The 14817-nt window shown below is 41.1% G+C and overlaps 1 long non-coding RNA gene across 1 annotated transcript; it reads right to left on the bottom strand.

The window, feature by feature from the left end:
• Positions 1 to 3423: 3423 nt before the first annotated feature.
• On the bottom strand, positions 3424 to 13750 carry LOC310827581. The gene is made up of 4 exons (XR_014556437.1): positions 13664 to 13750; positions 7499 to 7586; positions 6173 to 6233; positions 3424 to 3476 (listed from the first exon to the last, which is right to left on the bottom strand). It is a non-coding gene; the product is annotated as an uncharacterized lncRNA (long non-coding RNA).
• Between the last annotated feature and the right edge of the window lie 1067 nt (positions 13751 to 14817).

Here is a 14817-nt window from a genome sequence, read left to right as displayed (position 1 = left end):
CCTCAGATATACTGACCAATTTATCCTCTTGGCCCAGTTACCCTTGCACTTGGCATCAGCTCCTCCTTGTTGAGTTCCCCTCCACCTTCTGAATCTCTCCCCCACTTGATTCCACATCTCTCAGCCTCTCTGCTGTGCAGGCTGCCTTGTACTACATTCAAGATACACAAATTACATAGGGAAATGATTTGCAGCAAAAACAACGCAGGAGGCAACCGTTACAAGCTACCAGTCTCTGCAGCCACAGCCGGTGCTGTGATTCTCCACTGACTCTTGAGACCGATGGATTCCAACAGTCTAGTTTTCCTGCTGGAACCTGCATGAACTCCTCCTCCCATTCCAAATTCACCTTTCACTTTCCTCAAGGAAGTGACATGGTCAACATTCTATTGCTGATTGCTTCCATTGGAGTACAGAAAATCTGTAGACCTCCTTTGACATCACAACACAGCAGCTGATGATCCTTCTTCACATGCCAAAGGTGGCGATTAGACAAAAGGTTGTATTTTCTGCTTCATTTGTCTTTGTAGTGCTGACATCCTTCCTTCATTCAGTTGATATTGACATGCATTGTCACTTGCATTTGATATTATAGGTATTCTGTGTTTTCTGCAAGCTGTCTGGTCAGCTAGAAGAAACCTGCCACCTCGCCTCACCGAAAAGAAGGCAATTCTAAGTACCGTATTTTTTGCTCTATAAGACTCACTTTTTCTCTCCTAAAAAGTAAGGGGAAATGTGTGTGCGTCTTATGGAGTGAATGCAGGCTGCACAGCTATCCCAGAAGCCAGAACAGCAAGAGGGATTGCTGCTTTCACTGCGCAGCGATCCCTCTTGCTGTTCTGGCTTCTGAGATTCAGAATATTTTTTTTTCTTGTTTTCCTCCAAAAACTAGGTGCGTCTTGTGGTCTGGTGTGTCTTATAGAGCGAAAAATACGGTATGTGAGTATGCACCCCCCCTTTCTATCTTAAGATGAATCCATAATTGTGCAGCTGACGAAAAAGAGGCTCCATTGGGGATGCAATGACTACCTGGTGCCAAGAATATATTTTATGCTTGCTTAAGCACTTCTGATGAGTTGATAGCTGAAATGTTTATGCTTTTATTTCACATAGATAGCAGAGTTTAAAAGTCTGTTTCTAAACAACAGATAATCTGAGTGGGACATTTCGTTTACGATGTAATCCTGGTTGTACTCCATGTTTGCCAAGGCCTGATTCCATTTGAACTGAAAATTCTATTTAGGAATTTCCTATTTTTTAAAATAAAATAAAATAAAATTGTACAGAGGTTTGGCAGCTATAAGCATATATGTGTGGTTGAATGGAGATACTGCTTGGGTAGGGCTATATCTTTCTCATAACTATTTAAAGTTTCTTTGTTGTATCTGCAGGTTTTAAAAAAAATGATTAAAAATCCACATTACGTTTTAAGACTTGATTGATGGTTCTGTTTTAGAAACTAGACAGGAGCAGTTTGCAGCCACAGATAATATTTTTTTGAGCCTCAGCTGACATGCTGCTACATTTTATTATTAAAAGACCACTTAAATGGGGGCAAAATACAAGATTGCTCTTTGCCCAGGTAAACACTATTCATCTTGATGACCATCCAATAAGCTCTTCAAAGGCATGTGTTAACATTCCTCCTAGAACTGTAGGAGGACCTGACATTAGCCTACTCTTCTCCATCAGATGCAGGCAGTCAGATTTCTTCTTAAAGTTGGCAAAGCATCCAAACATGCATTTCTGCACCGACACTGTGAAATAATACAGTCCCAGGAAGACAATACCACATGCCTTTTCAGAATGTCTGCTGTGACCCTCGGAGGAAGAGCAGGGTTAATAGTGCTACCTGTTTTGGATGGGTGGGGAATCAGTGGCCTTCCAGATGTTGTCAGACTAGAACTCCCATCAGCCCTGACCATTGATCACGTTGGCTGGGTCTAACGGGAGTTCAACCACATCTGGAAGGCCACAGGTTTCCCATCTCTGCAAAGGAGTGTATTTTGAGATACTTGCTTTCTCAAGGTCAGCACTTTTTGGAAGACTTTGAAAGGGCACTCATGCAATTAGGCATTCAGAAGCCTTGTCGTTGACTGCAAAAACTCAAGCGCTTGCCACTAAGGGGTCAATATTTGGCTTAAATGGCTGTAAGGTTAAATTGTGAGATAGAATCATAGAATTGGAGGGGACCATGAGGGTCATCTAGTTGAAATATATTTACTGCTTACATGGAGCACAACTTGGCAGGCCATTTAGCTTACAATGCCCATGCTTTTTGGTTCAGGAGTGAGTTTTTTTAGAGTTAATTTTCATTAAAAGTCATTTTATACTGTTAGCTGACATGGTTCCCCCCTCCCCAAAGTCGGTGGTGTATATTTTTTTTTGTTTTTGTTTTGCAATAAAGAAATAATAAGTAAAGGCATGTTGCAAAACCTGCCATAGGAAATGGCATCTGATTGGCCACTGTGAGAACAGGATGCTGGACTAGATGGGTCAGTGTTCTGGTCCCGTAGACTCTTCTTATGTTTACAATTTCTAGGCTTTCTCTATGGTTAGGAGCACAGCAAGGACTGGAATAGTATAGGCCTTAAGTCTTCCATGCCCCCTGATGATGAAATAGTATAGTTCTATTTCTTAACACCACCCATATCTGATTCTCTTCTGTTATCACCGAAGCTGAGCAAATGAATGATCTGCAACTAGATCCTCAAGGCATCCAGGAGACACATAAATAGCTTACCTAGGGAGCTAATCTTCAAACAGTTTCCCAAATCTACAACTGAGATTAATATACTCCTCTTCATTTCCTGGCAGAGGATGAGCTGTGCCCTCTCTATCTGTAGTCTGTAGTTGACTTTCTGGTGCTATCACTCATGCGCTTCATTATTAGCAGCCAATTCCATTTCCCTTTGGCTGAAACTTATTCTGATTAGAGCTGATTAAATAAAGTTACACTTCAAATCATGCTCATGAAGTGGTATGGCTTTTTTTTTTTAAAGAAAGAAAAAGATAATCTGGTTATTGTGGGCAGAGTTTTCCTGTGATGCTAATGGCCTTTGCACCCATATGTCAAAAGCATGGCTGTTGTTGTACAGATGTAGTAAAACACTTGGAAGTAGGGGTGGGATTTTCTGGAAATCTTGATGCTGTGCTTTATTCATACATCTCCCTTCTAATTCCCATCTCACCTAATCCCAATGAGAAGCAGCCCCCTCTTCTGGGGTTCAGCTAAAAAATACGAACAATTCTCACATATTTTGTACAGTATTATTTGAATTATTATACATTGAATTTTATATATGTATAATTTTATACATATTATTACACATATAATGGCCAGCATGGGATGATGTGAGTCAGGGATGATGTGTGCTGGAGTCTAACAGCATCTGGAGGACACATCTGACATTGAGGCAACACATGAAAAGTGTGGCAGTTTTCAGCTTGGGTCCGGCATAGGAAAGTACTGTCATCTGAAAAGAAGGAAGCAGAGACCTTTAAAAACTCCCAAATCAATTGTGCAGCCCTCAATTCATGGTCTATTCAAGTCACGCAATCAGTGAGAACTCAAGTGTTGGGATCTCCTGCAAGAGTGCAGCCCTTCTGTGAAAAAGAAACCCACCTACTTCCCCCTGACCCTGAAGGAACAGCCCAAAATGTCAGGTGATTTCACAGCTCCTATGCCTATTGAAACCCCCTTTTCACAAATTCTGGGTTATTCCTGTCATTTTTTTTAGCTATAGGTATTGTTCAGGCAGACCATTACCATTCTGAAGAGCCAGAGGCCTTCACAACATCACACTGTTCATGTGAATAGATTATCTGTGAATCCATGAGCAGTTTAAAGTTGACTTCTTGGCTGCATTGTGGGGGAACCCAGTAAAGTATTGGGTTAAGTTGCCTCATGTCAGGTTAAACGCTATGTTGATCTAGCCCTGTATTCAAGCTGGAAGGGGCATCTGTGGGTTGATTTTCCAGCATGCAGTGGTTAGGCCCCAAAGTCTACAAGATATGTGGTTCTCCAGATGTTGTTGGACTACCTTTCCCATCTTCTCTGACTATTGACCACGCTGGCTCAGGTTGATAGGCACTGGAGTCCAACAACACGTGGTGGGACACAGGTTCCCCATCCCTTGTCTACATCTGTAATTGCATAAAGCTCCAGTTGGCACGCTACTTTCTGCCTAATTTCTCCGTGAAATGCTTCATTGCTTCAGAATTACTATGTTCTACCTCCACCGTTAGAGGCAGTATGCTGGGGAATGCTGGAAAAAGTGTTGTCGTTCTCGGGTTCTTCTTGCAGGCATCTGGATGGCCAGTGTGAAAACAAGATGTTGCACTAGGTGGTCCACTGGCCTGATCCAGAAGGCTTTTCTTAAGTGTTTACGCTCTTATACCATATTGAGAAAATGCATATACTATAGCTAACACCACTAATGGAAATGAGATCCCTCCCCCCAAAATTCTCTGTTTATAAGTAACTAGCATCTTATAGGGGAACACTGGATTATTTTCATGCACAATCCATTTGGGAGATCGTCAAAGCTGCACATGCTGGCTATTGAAATAAGAAAATGAGCTGTGTTGCAAGTTTATGGGGAGTCAGCTGGCACCTCATTTACAAATATTAAAAATCCATAGAGGCTGGGAAAAAACTTTTTAAGAGTGCAAAGCAGCAAAGATGGATCACATAACCGGCCAAATATGTGACACATCTAAACATAAAGATTGAGTCACAGCCAACAGCTACTTCTGGAGCCTCCTAGGGAGTAAGTGCCAGGACAAGAAAATGGAACTTCCTCCATTTTTTGCATCTCAGGTTTACTAAGGTTTGAGATCGGTTATCTTGCAAGCGGTCAGGGGGGTATGATGCGGTGCAAGCCAAGGGAACTAATTCTTCACTCCCCCATCTCGTTCTCCCCCATTATCACAAATGAGTAAAAATGTGTCCCGAGCGCCAGGTTTTCAGCTGGGCCTCCTTATCTGCATGTAAACATTGCTGTGGGTGAAATCGTTGCCCTACAGAAGTCAATGGGAACTTTGCCATGGGCTACAAGTGAAGCCAAGAAGCGATTTCCTGCTGGGATCCTGGCTAGGCAAAAAGCACGGACAGTTTTAATGGATTTTAGCGGCTTGCTATTATTGAAGGATCTCAGCGGCTTCCATTCCCCACATGCATGAAGCGAAACATCTTTTGAGATAGTGAACAGTTCTGAGCGTAGCTTTCCAATGGAGGTGTTTGATTCTCCTTCCTCTCAAGTAGGTGTGTTGCGGCTGAGTTCAAAGCCATTAGGGTGCGATGGTGTTTCCAACAGGCCATTCATTAACTTGGTTGAAAGCGTGGAGCTGGCTGGCATGTGCAACTAGGCCTGACCTGAAATGCCCCCTTCTTTCACCATCTTGTTCATAGGCTTTGATGAATGCTCCCTCCCTCTGAGTGATTTTTTAGGGGACTACTTGCTACTTTAGGCTGTCATTCTCTCCCCCCCCCTCTCCACGTGATGGCGGATGGTTTCATGAACATGCTATATAGCTAATGAGATTTGGCCAAATGATGATGTCTGAAGCCAAATCAGAGTGAGGGCATTGAACTGAATGGGCAAGACCAAGTAGCAGTATGTTGGATTTCCTGTGCCCGCAAGGTATGATTAGATGTGTACTTTTAAACAACCCTTTCAACTTAACAGATGCCCTTCCGAAACAGGAAGCATTTTGCCATTCTGCTTTGTGTTCATCATGATGATACTTGACCATGAGGTTCTGATACAGGATGAGGTGTGAATTCAAATCAGAGTGAGGGCAATGCTTCTGCCTTCATTCTGTCACCATGTGGACAAGAACAGAAGACCAAATAACCTGCCCCGATGCATCCGGAAAGGGCAATCAGATCCTGAGCCATTTGGATGTTCCAGAGGTTGGCCAGGGTTTAGACAGGAGTGCCAGTCATATCAGCCACCTGGAAATCTATTGGATCCATCAGCCTCTGAGGGCAGACCATCCTAATAGATCCTCACCCGTGCAGAATGGGAAAGGTGCTGAAAGCCAAAATTCCACCAATCTATGTCAGTCCATGCATGTGATATGTAGCAGTATTAAGGCGGTCAATGGGATATTAAACGAGGGCCTGATTATGCTTTTACCATTTTCAAATAATAAGAGTAGCAGATACCTGCTGTTCACTTTGATACCATTTCCTGCAATTTCTTTTTTGGTCAATGCTCTTTATTGTCCTGCAATTTCTTAAACCATGGTGTGAGTCACTATTTTACATCACGTGCAGAAAATGGTTTGACAGTACATCCTTGTTTCCTTTTGTTTATATAATATTTTTATTTGATTTTAAATACTATAAACAAATTACTAACAACAATTCAAAGTCCAAATATTGAGATTACTTTGAATCTCCTGACTTCCCCCCATCCCTTCCATGGGTCCTAATGATAATATTTACAAGTGCATATCAATATTTATCCAAATTTTTACTTTCTGTTACAAGTGTGGTTAAAATCCTGCCAATGTTTTAACTTGCTTGCAGAGGTCTCTTAAGTAAATCATAAACCCCGACTAGAGAAGAATGGCAAACCAAGCTGATGGACTCTGTTGAAACGGCAAGATTAACGGGGAAGCTCAGAAATCAAGAAGACAAGAACTTTTAAAAAAAAGAATGGGAAAAGTTTATGATTTACATCCTTGTCCTCTTTTGAAAGCGAGTCTTCCGCATGCAGATCTGAATCACTGCTGTTCATTTTGTGCATTGTTAAGCTGCCTTTTTTATTTTTTGCAAAAGAAGCAGAGTTCACAACTGCATGCAAGTGGGTTTCCCTTCAGGGGAAAACCCCCCACCACAGATTATCCCTGTGTTCCAATGTGGTTTCCCCCTTCATATTCTACTCTGTTCAAAGCTGCTTCTGATACTTTCTCTTTAGAAATCTTTAAACTTTCTGGCATTGAACGAATTTATGAGCAATGAGCCACCAAAGGCATTTGAAAGGTGCCTTATCTGAGCCTAAGCCTCCTACATTTTTCTCTTCAGTGCCATAATCCACAAGGAGCATACAACAACTATATCTGTTGCTGTGCTCTATTCATTCTTTTGTTTATCAAAGAAGGGTTTCCATCATTTGCAAGGTAAACTATGAAGAAGAAGGGGGTGGGGTGGGGAAACCCACACAAATCTCCCAGCTAATGCTCTTCTGTGCCGTTTTTGAAAGTGATCCGTAATATTTCAGTAAAAAGGACCTCGGCTTTGTATGCTCCGAACTACTAAGGGTATCCTTACAAGGGCTGGGGAGGGGAAAAAGTAGTAGTTGACAATTCAAAGACATACCTTATCTGAATAGTGTTATTGTAAAGAGAATAGAGTGGGAGACAAAGGATGGGAACTGCAGAAAAAGGAATCGGATATCACAGGTCCAGTGCAAGAATGACTAATAGAATGTGGGGCAAAAGACTCAAAGCGTGAGTGACAGCTCAAAGACAAGATGGGATTTCATACCTTTTCCAAACATTGCTTCTGTGCTTCCTTCAAAGAAACTTTCAAATCCCAGCTGGGTTCCTTAATGAACTAACAAAGCACATTCTCCCTGGAAGATGAAAGTGGGGGGAAATGAAGGTAGTGGAACATATCTAATTTCCCCCCCCAAACAAAAAAAAGAAGGAAATAGACCCAACTAAGTTTAGAGTTCTTTTCAGCACATAAAGAACATTCAGGGACACACACAAGCGCGCATGCACACACACACACACACACACACACACACACACACACACACACATTATCTAAGCCAATCAGTTGCATAGCCCTATGGACATCCAAGAAGAAACCAATGTATGGTCCATATACATAGACTATGGACTGTATGTATTTCTCTGGGTTTATGCTCTACCCTACTCTAGACTCATGTAGTCATTTTTTAAAATTAAAAATGGCAGCCTCCTCATTCAGGTGCTGATAGTTGCCCCAGTGATCCCCCACAACTGTTGGGTGTCCCCACTCACTTCAATAGAAGTTACTTGGACATGTCCCCTTATGCACACGGAGCTATCCTCTCCACTGCAGTGAGCGGGGAAGTCCTTGTGAAAGGTAGCTCCACGTGCGTGACGGACTTCCAGTGTCTGAGAGACATCCTTCAAACTGAACAAAGGTCCTGTCAAATAGATAAGTCTTGGGCCCAGTTCACAAACATAGCAAGATCTATGATCCTGTGAAATGTTTCAGTGCAGCTACAAGCACACAGGTTGGGAGTGCAGGATCTGGCCCTTGAAGTCACTTCCTGTGGCCCCAGCAGCCAAATCTTAATCAGTCTGACTGTCTCTCCAAGATTTACCATTTGAATACAGTTATCTGAAAAAAATTGATTTACAAGTATGTTCATCTATAGCAGGAAGTCAAGAGATATGAAATAAGGAGCCAAGCCGAAGCTGTTTAAAAAAGGCTTGAACTCCCTATGTTGATATGAAAATATTTATATTTTTCTTTTTTGAAATTTATCTATCTTTCTATTTTTAATTCTTTGTTCTGTTTCTTCTTTCTTTTTATATTATCTATTTTTCTGTTTAGTTTTATTTATGTATATTTGATGTATTTACGTGTTTGCAATTCATAATAATAACAAAATCTTAATCAGTCACTGGGAAAGTCTTATATAAAATGACTGGACTTAACTCTCAGGGGTCCTTTACCTTTTAATATTACTTAATAAGGGCATATATATGTGTGCTACTCTTTAGGGTATTGTTTGGTAAAATGCGTTCCTGGGCCCTGGATAGGCAGGTCTGGACAACAGAACAGCCACAGAAAATATTTGAGTCAGTCATCTCCTGTCAAGCCCTTCTCAAAGGAACAAAATCAGGCATAATATAGATAAGTGCAATGAACATATTGTGCATGCACTTAGATTATATATCAGCTTGCCATGCTACTACATACTTAACTAACTGTACTTTTGACTCAAGTGCTCCCAACTTTTTTTTCTCTCTGTGGACTTCTTGAAAATTGCTGAGGTTCTTGGTGGTCTACTTAAAGATTTCCCCCCTCCATTGTAGCAATATGTTGCCTATGCTAGATACTTTATGATTTTTAATCACATTTTTATTGCTTCTTTTGTTTCTTATATAGGCGGCAACAATTTTGTCCTTGTCCAGTTAGCATGTGACTGCCGACACGTGGGTCTTTTTGGACCTGGAGGATGGTGGAATGGGGTGGAATGGTGGTGAAGTAAGGCAGAGTGGGCTTAAGCGTGCTCCATCGACATGTGGGGGGACAGGAATGGAACCCCCACACAAAATGGTCATTTTATTGCATTACAATTTGCATTCCATAGAATTCAAATTGCAACATCATAAAATGCAATGCCCAAGAATAATAGAATTACAGTGGTACCTCGGTTAAGTACTTAATTCTTTCTGGAGGTCTGTTCTTAACCTGAAACTGTTCTTAACCTGAAGCACCACTTTAGCTAATGGGGCTTCCTGCTGCCGCCACACCGACAGAGCATGATTTCTGTTCTCATTCTGAAGCAAAGTTCTTAACCCGAGGTACTATTTCTAGGTTAGCGGAGTCTGTAACCTGAAGCATATGTAACCTGAAGCGTATGTAACCCGAGGTACCCCTGTATAGAGTTTGAAGTCCCCCCTTGCATTCAAGAATAAAAGAAGCAATTAAAATGCAATTAAAATCAATACAAATATTTAATGCAATAGTCTACCATCTTCAACCAGAAACCCACAAACAGGCCATTGAACATCTGAATGAACCCCACAGACCACTGTTGGTCCACAAGCCACCGTTTGAGAATGGAGACTGAAGCTGACTGACTGCAGAATTGGACAGATTAACCGGGAAAATTAGATATCTTCAAGACCAAAAGTTCATTGAGGACTGGGGGAAATTTGTTGAATATCTCAAAAGAACATGTGATGTGCAAACAACACTGGTGGGATTTCAAGAAGCACTGTGAAAGTCGAGATATATTGTTAAAAAGAAATAGGAGTGGGAGGGAAGTTTAATGGCAATATAAACAGAGGAATGCGTAAACTGAGAAGCAAATATGGATGATTGTCAGAGAAGCCGAAGGAAGTCTAAAAAGAACCAAATTTGTGAAAATCTGATAGAATTGTATATTTGTGTTGGAAAATAATAAAAATTATTTATAATAAAAAAAGAGAACCCTTGCTGCACTGGAGTTAATTGCAGTGCTTACCTCTATATACCTTGCTAAAGTACCTCTAAGCAGTGACATAAGAGAACCGGCAGGAACTATGATAGAATCTGACCAGGGGGGTGGGGAGTGCAGAGGTGACTGCAGCCTGTCTTTTGTGTAACATTTCATCAAAGTGAAAGCAGCAAACAATCTCAGCATGCGCCACAAATAGACTTCATGTGCGATTACCGAAGATAACCCCATAGGATCCCCTGAGATCCTGCATCGTCTTAATAGCAACCTTTGGGTCAGCAAGCAAAATATGATAATAGAATAAAGTCCAACTTTAGGCAATCTCCTTTGCATCAAAAAAAGAAAAAGAAAAGAGAAAGGTAGTGCATTGAGTGCCAAGGGCTTCTATTAGTACCATCCATTTTGTTAGCATTTCTTCAATTTATCTTGCATTACGAACCCCTCGGAGTACTATGCCTATTGTAAATATTTAAGCATTACTGTTGACATAAAGATAATACTGACAAATTGAGTTAACATTTCTGTGGAGGATTACTGACCATGTGTAGTGCTGATCAACTTTTAACACCCACCCCTAGCCCCTCGGCCCACGCCAAGCTCTGTTTAGTCTACAATATGGCCGTGCTCCTCAAATGAATTTTGAGCTGTGATTTACACAAAATGTGAAACAATCTTTCTTGGATCAATTAATTGTTTGGACTGCCTTAATATATTTCCATTTTAACGAGATTACGCCGGCATCAAAGGCACAGCGATGGGTGAAAGATGTCAGTGGCCTCGTGAGCAGGGGAGCTTCCTAGCTCAGGCCTCCTCAATTTGTGACTCATCAGATGTCCACATGGACCACCAGGGAATCAGTAGAGCCGCTGCTTGCTCTGTTGGTCTGGGACTGAGAAATAGGAAGGATGTCAAGCAGTTGTCAGCTGCATGGCTGGTGAGATGATGATGATAATAATAATAATAATAATTTTATTATTCCTACCATGCCCATCTGACTGGGTTGCCCCAGCCACTCTGAGCAGCTTCCAACAGATATAAAAACATCGTCAAACGTCTAACATTACAAATATCCCTGTACAGGGCTGCCTTCAGATGTCTTCTAAACGTCAAATATAGTGGTACCTCGGTTTACGAACTTAATCTGTTCCAGAAGTCCGTTCTTAAACCAAAGTCCCGCCAAAGCTGTTCTTAAACTGAGGCGTGCTTTCCCTAATGAGGCCTCCTGCCACCGGTGCCCTTCCACCGTTCGGCTTCTGTTCGGAAACCAAGGTAAAGTTCACTAACCGGAACACTACTTCCAGTTCAGGTAGTTGAATAATTTCATTCCTCTCTGTTATATTGTATTGTGTTTCATGTTTTATGTTGTTTTAACATTTTGTTATAGATGTTAAATTTCTGTGCATACAGCCCTGAAATTCATTTTTGGCAAAAGGTTCAGTTTATGAATGAATGGATAAATAAATTTAATCAATGCTGCCAAACAAATCACTTTCTCAGGGTGTGGCAAATGCTCATTGGTTGCATCCAATGAAGTCATCCTGTTAGTGCAACAACAACAACAACACACACACACATGTGGAATCTACACACATATAAAAAAAAGTTCTGAAAATGATTTATTTTTAAAAATACACTGAATTTTCCATAAGGCTCACCATCGCCATCTAGTGTCACATTGTATATTGCACTTAAAACACACTTGCAACTTTTTATTTGCACCTGTATAGCTGAGTCTTCTCTTCTCTCCCAGTGTACCCTCTATGCCCCCCTAATTGGTGCTGGGTCTTTCCCCAATCCTCTGGAACAGATTTGGGTGAGGGGTGCAGGGAGAGAGTGTCCCACTGTGCAGGCAGAAGTCCTTGCACTATTGGGACAACTTAACTGGGTGTGACTCCCATATCACCATACATTTGTGTGCCTTTAAGGTCTCTCCAATACCCCTTTATTTTTATATATTTATTTATGAAAAATATTTATAAACTACCCACTCATATAAAATACTGGGATGGTGTGCAGCAATGTGTGCAAATACAATAGAGAAGATAAAATACCATAAAAATATGCAATAATTGCTAAAATGACTGGCTTGTCTTAGGAAAATTATGTCTCTGGGCATAGAAAGGTCTTCAACAGATGCCTGAAAGTCAGTAGCATGCCAAATCTCTGCTGAGAGATCTCTTTGGGAAGAGTGTTCCATAGCATGGGACCAGCAACACCAAATGTCTCTCTGGGTGTTCCCTACAGGCTTGCCCTGCAAGCCACAAAGAGCCACAGGAAAGTCCCGCCAGCAAATAAAGACAGTTCCTGTTACCAGCTGCCTGAATCTTTTGCTTCCACCATGCTATGCAGTCCTTACCCCCTCTCCCACACCTTCCTCTGGTGCTTTGTCTAGGAGAGAGAGAGACAGGCAGACAGACAGACAGACAGACAGACAGACAAACAGATGTGGATGGGTGGAATATAGCATGCTGTAGAAAGGGAATGGTCACATCTGTTGCTCTGCCCACTTTTTTGCCTGTGTCGCCATCCACAGTTTTCCTCTGGCTCCAGCCACCACTGTCCTGTAGCTCCTAGAGATTATTGCTACACCAAACATGGGTTTGCTTCTAGCTATTCCTATAGAAGCAACAGAACAGAGCGGCTTTCGGGCAAGTTTTATGAATGGTGAAAAAGTTACGTACATGGAGTAATTTATAAATTGTGGGGATCATTGCAGAGATCAAGTGAAATCACCTTTTTATAGTAGTAATAGTAATAATAATAATAATAATAATAATAATAATAATAATAATATAACAAATCAATCAAACACAGCATTCTTAAGAGTTAATCTTTTGCTGCTATTAAATTGGGCTACATTTTCTTTTTTTGTCCCATGTGTCATGAGAAACAACCCCTTTCCCAATCCAGCTTTGAAAATATCATTCCCTTATCTGTAGTGCTGAGATGATCATCTGAAGACATTTCCCCATGATGGCCTAGCCAAAACATTTAGGGGTTTATAAATCTGCTCCGTTCTTCATGGCGATTCTCTTGCAGTTTCCCTTCTTTTACCCCTGAGTCTGTCACAGCAAGGAGTGTGGTTTGGGGGAAAAATGCAGTTTCTTAACAGGAATTAACTAGCAGATGTTTTAGTAGTATTTTATGAGAACATTTTGGCCTTTAATGAATAATTGCTAGGTGATGACTCTGATAATGCTAAACTTGTCCTGAAAGCAAAGGGAAAACTGCAGTGTGAGTAAGCAAAGGGGATGAGGGAACCACTATGTGCTCACTGAAGTTACAGCCGCACCCAAGCTATTCAGGGTGTTGTGTCATCTTCTCTGGCCATGATCCTCCATCCGGGTCACAGGCAGCCTCAAGAAGAAAAGGAGCATCATATGAGGTGATGACCTTCCTCCCCTCTTCTGGACTATACTGGTTAGAGGATGTGACCTTCTCTGACTCAAGCTTAGAGGACAGCGCTCCAATGCAGCCTTTACCACCTCAACGCTGTAGGAAGCAGCAATTCCAGAATAGGCTTATGGTCCTTGAAATGAGGGTCCTCAGAGGGCTAATAAGGCCAGCCAGCCTTCAAAAGGCCTTAGAAGGCCTCAGCATATTGCCGTGGCAACAGCTCTCCCAATGCATGAGTGTGAGAGAGGTCTAGTGAATGCTGGCCACAAGAAGTGCTACTTATTTTATTTATTTCAAAAAATTTCATAAACCCAAAGCTGTTTACGGAAAAGATAAAACAATGAAATTATCCCTGAAAAAAAATACAACTGTTATTTAAAACATACAGAAAGTTAGAACTGCAATAGATAGGCTAAAAGAAATGAAAACTCCTACAAACTTTCAAAACATCTGAGTAGGCTTGTCTAAATTACAGGGCCTCTCCGGCCCTGGAATTCCCTACCGGGACTAAAAAAAATGATGTCATCTGTATCTAAAAAAATTGATGTCATCTGTATGATTTTAGAATGTTGTATTATTTTATTGTTATTAGCCACCCTGAGCCCAGCTTCGGCTGGGGAGGGCGGGATATAAATAAAAAATCATTATTATTTATTATTATTCTGGCATGCTCTTATGGGGGGGCAGCACTGGGTGGAGGGATAAAACAGCAAGTGACTCTTGAGGCATTGTTGATAAGTTAGACATTTTTGATGGCCAGAATAAGGACATTTTACATCACCATTGATCTGACCGTCCTTAGTGGTGGCAGCACAGCAAGAAATTGTGTTACGTTGGAAAGCTAACCAACTTTCTTCCGTTGAATATTGATTTCAAAGAGTGTGGACTTTGACACAAATGGAAAAGCCCAAAGAATAAAAGGTGATTAGATAATACATTGAGGTTAAGGTTATCAGTGCCCACTAATGTTGGCATTAGGAGTGGATGAATCTGCCAATTTGATCTTTTAAAAAACTTATTATTCCAATCACAAATTCAGTTCGCCACATTCTGCATCAGTTTGCAATTTGAAAAGAAAACACCTCATAAAAATTGGTCAGAATTTTAGTGTGAATTTTTCCTGATATTTTTTTTGTAAGCTGTTCTCCGAAACAGTGCATTTTCATGTTATTTTCACTAATAGATGCACTTTCCACATTATTATTTTTTTCTGTTGGAAAGCCACACCACAAAATTCAGAGGA

The sequence above is a fragment of the Podarcis gaigeae genome, assembly GCF_964106915.1.
Source record: "Podarcis gaigeae genome assembly, chromosome: 11".
In the NCBI taxonomy this organism is placed as follows: Eukaryota; Metazoa; Chordata; class Lepidosauria; order Squamata; family Lacertidae; genus Podarcis; species Podarcis gaigeae.
This window is presented reverse-complemented; position numbering and strand designations above follow the sequence as displayed.